At 50.0% G+C, this 4,322-nt stretch overlaps 1 pseudogene; it reads left to right on the top strand.

Annotated features, from left to right (window-relative positions):
* Positions 1–401: 401 nt before the first annotated feature.
* LOC150004468 (forkhead box protein O1 pseudogene) lies at positions 402–3,562 on the top strand (annotated as a pseudogene).
* Positions 3,563–4,322: the final 760 nt, after the last annotated feature.

Genomic DNA, 4,322 nt, shown 5'->3' with positions numbered 1-4,322 from the left:
CTGAACACTGTTCTCAGCACTGGTCATTCAGAATCAGCCGATGTCCAAGATTTATCTCTGTCTAGAGCTACCTTCAGTAAAGAATACAGAGAACCTTGTTGCCTGTGTGTCATCTGTGAGACTTCTCCTTTATTGTGGTACCAGCAGACACCTAGTGATTTTTATACACGCACATGCACACACACTTACCCCAAATGTACTCGACAGCTTCCGCTACTGTTCTTCCTTCATTCCTCCCTCAATATCTAATACCCTTTTTCCCCTGTCACTCCTCACTCACACTATAGTACTCATTTCAGTGCTCTAATTTATCAAAATGCATATTTCCCCATGATTTAAAGTGAGATAATCAGAGTAATCCAATTCTCAAAGGAATAAGCCTGGGATTCAATCTGGGGCACATGGCCTTTGCCTGTGCTTTGAGATTTGAGAGATATGGGATAGTTGGAGAGACCCCACCTGAAAATGGAGCCAACATGGAGAAAAGCACCTGTATCTTCTTGTGTTTCCATCCATTTGACTCAGACTAGACATGATCCAACTGGTCTCCCTTGTCCTTAAACTAACAAACATTGTGTTTTTGTTGCCTATAATCTGACTGACATCAATAGACCATATTGTATGATTGTATGCTTTATCTCTTACTCAATAGTATACTCTTCATATCGCTCCTCATGAGGCTTGTTCATCCCACTTATATTTATGTAAGGTCTTCATTATTTTCTATAGATGAGTACTAGGCTGCTCTAGGCTATCTGTAAGACCACACGCACATCTGCAAATGTATTGCAGGGCATGTGCTGGGCACTTGTACCACCCAGGAAAATCTGTTGTGGAAGGGAGCATCCTCCACAGGCACCTCCTAAGCCGCACCCTCAGTTTGCTTTGCTACTTAGGCTGAGGCCATAGTTCTGGCTGCTCCCAGGTAGTGACAGAGCAGGTATGAGGGTAAAGCCAGGCCATTCCACCCAGAATGGGAACTGAAGAGCATGCTCTGAGGGCTACTCCATGCTGGCCTGAGAACTGTCTCACAATGACAATGCAGTCAGAAAATTTCACTCTCTCCAAAATTTCTTTCTTGCTTCTGTGTTTCTCAGGTGTTTTATCTGCACTGGAGTCTTCAAGGTCCCCTGTCTACTCCTTCCCAGTCACTTTATCTATCTCAGGTATTCTCTAATAAGTCCCTTGCAATGTAATATCTTCTTGGTCCTTAAATTTCAGAGGATGCGATGAACATACGGAAACCATTAATTTAAAATATATACAATGGAATATTACTTGGCCATAAAAAAGAAAAATATCTTACCATTGTGACAGCTATATTAAGTGAAATAAACCAGTCATAAAAAGGCAAATACCATATAGTATCACTTCTGTGTGAAATCAAAAGAATGAAATAAACAATCAAAATAGAAACAGACATAGACACAGGGAACAAACTGATTAAGGTTGGAGGTGAGGTGTGTTGGGATACAGAGTAAAAAAAAGTTTATGGTTGCCCTGGCTGGTGTGGTTCAGTTGATTGAGTGCCAACCTGTGAACTGAAGGATCACTGGTTTGATTGCCAGTCAGGGAACATGCCTTGGCTGTGGACTAGGTCCCAAGTTGGGGGTGTGAGAGGCAACTGATCAATGTATCTCTCACACGTTTCATTCCCTCTCTTTCTCCTTCCTTTCCCCTCTCTCTAAAACTAAATAAATGAATAAATAAAAGCTTATGGGCACCTGGCCATTGCCCAGTCTGAGTTCAGCCAGTCCAACTTGGCCACCTCCAGACCGCCTGCGAAGCCAGATGCCGCCCAGGGCTTGCCCTCCGGCCGCTGTCAGCGCGGACTTCATGAGCAACTTGAGCCTGCTGGAGGAGAGCGGGAACTTCCCGCAGGTGCCTGGCTCTGTGGCGGAGGTGGCGGTGGCAGCTGCAGCGGCAGCCGCCACCAGGGGACTGTGCAGACTTCCAGGGCCCGGAGGCGAGCTGCCTGCACCCAGCGCCGCCGCAGCCCCCGCCGCCCGGGCCGCTGTCTCAGCACCCGCCAGTGCACCCCGCCGCTCAAGAGCAGCTAGTCCTCCTGCAACGTGTGGGGCAACCTGTCCTACGCCGACCTCGTTACCAAAGCCACGGAGAACTCGGCGGAGAAGCGGCTCACGCTGTCGCTGATCTACGAGTGGATGGTCAAGAATATGCCCTACTTCAAGGATAAGGGTGACAGCAACAGCTCGAAGGGCTGGAAGAACTCAATTCGTCATAATCTGTCCCTGTACAGCAAGTTCATCCGTGTGCAGAATGAAGGAACTGGAAAAAGTCCCTGGTGGATGCTCAACCCCCACAGAGGCCAGAACGGAAAGTCCTCCAGGGGAAGAGCTGCGTCCATGGGTAACAACAGTAAGTTCTCTAAGAGCCGAGGCAGGGCTGCCAAGAAGAAAGCATCCCTTCAGCCAGGCCTCCAGGGTGCTGGGGACAGCCCGGGGTCCCAGTTCTCTAAGTGGCCTGCCAGCCCTGGCTCTCACAGCAATGACGACTTTGATAACTGGAGCACCTTTCGCCCTCGAACTAGCTCAAATGCCAGTATGATTAGTGGGAGACTGTCTCCCATTATGACAGAACAGGATGACCTGGGAGAGGGGGACGTGCATGCGATGGTGTACCCGCCCTCCGCCGTGAAGCTGGCCTGCCCAGTCTGTCGGAGATCAGCAGTCCAGAGAACATGGAGAATTTGTTGGATAGTCTCAATCTCCTTTCACCGCCAACGTCGTGACCATTTCAACCCAGTCTTCGCCCAGCGCCGCGATGCAGCAGATGCCGCGGTACTCGTTTGCAACGCCGAACCCCAGCCTGAACTCCCCGAGACCCAGCTACCAGAAGTACACCTACGGGCAGTCCAGCATGAGCCTGCTGCCCCAGATGGCAATGCAGATGCTGCAGGATGGCAAACCGGGCTATGGAGGCATGAGTCAGTACGGCTGTGCGCCGGGACTCCTGAAGGAGCTACTGACTTCTGACTCTCCTCCCCACAATGACGTCATGACGCCAGTGGATGCCTGGGTGGCCCAGCTGAACAGCCGAGGCCTGGGCTAGAACGTGCTAATGGGCCCTAACTCGGTCATGCTGCCCTATGGCAGCCAGGCACCTCATAACAAAATGATGACCCACCCCAGCTCCCATCCGCACACTGGACATGCACAGCCATCATCCGTGGTGAATAGGCGCACCTTGCCCCACGCGGTGAACGCCATGCCCCACGCCGCGGGCATGAGCTGCCTGGCTCCAGCGAAGGTAGCTTTACAAGTGCCTCTGCCGCAGGGCATGCAGATGAGCACCCTCGGAGGCTACTCCTTGGGGGGGCAGCTGCAATGGCTACGGCAGGATGGGCCTTCCCTACCAGGAGAAGCTCCCCAGTGACCTGGACAGCATGTTCATCGAGCGCCTGGACTGTGACATGGAGTCCATCATTCAGAACGACCTAATGGATGGGGATACTTTGGATTTTAACTTTGACAACATGTTGCCCAACCAAAGCTTCCCGCACAGTGTCAAGACGACAACGCACCGCTGGGTGTCGGGCTAAGAGGGAGTTGGTGAGCAGGCTACACTTAATAGTGTTTCAGATGGTCTGACAGCAGGAACTGAGAGAAGTCCAAGGATGTCCATTAGCCCAGCTTTTTGTTTTCTTGATTTAAAAACAAAAACAAAAACGGTTTTTGTTTTCCTTTCATCAGACTTGGCAGCAAAGACACATTTCCTGTGCAAGGTGTTTGCCTGGTGCCTGCAGGTCATGTGCTGCTGCCGATAAGGGCCCAGAGCCCATTACAACCAAGTGCCAAACTGGCCGGGCCGTCCAGCTGCAGACTCGCTTTTAAGTTCTGTATATAAGCAATAGCTGCAGAATTGGATTTGTGTGCTTTTTGTTTTTTTAAATAGCCATTCGGTCCAAGGAAAAGTTTATATTCCTTTTGTAATACTGTGGTGGTCTCCTGTTCTTAGTAAATGAACCTTCCATTTGTCCTCCCTATGTCCTACTGAACTGACACGTGGCAGAGAACCAGCCTCTCCCTCCTGCACCTCCATGAAGCAGCGGTGGACCTGCGCATGTTGCCACATTATCCACATGAGAACCAGGAACCTGCCAGCACTCTGCTGATTTAATGGACTTGTCAAACTCTTTTGGAAAAAAGAAAAATAGAGTAAATGCCAGCCATGTACAGGTCTTTTCTATTTTTTTGGTTTTTGTTTTGCTATTTGCAAATTTGTACAAACATATGGGCCCTTGGCTGGTTTGGCTCAGTGGATTGAGCGTCGGCCTGCGAGCTAAGTGTCGCTGGTTCGAT

This window comes from Furipterus horrens, unplaced genomic scaffold (assembly GCF_987537825.1).
Source record: "Furipterus horrens unplaced genomic scaffold, mFurHor1.1.pri manual_scaffold_7, whole genome shotgun sequence".
Classification (NCBI taxonomy): Eukaryota; Metazoa; Chordata; class Mammalia; order Chiroptera; family Furipteridae; genus Furipterus; species Furipterus horrens.
The sequence above is the reverse complement of the archived record's forward strand: the minus strand, read 5'-3'. Positions and strand labels throughout refer to the sequence as shown.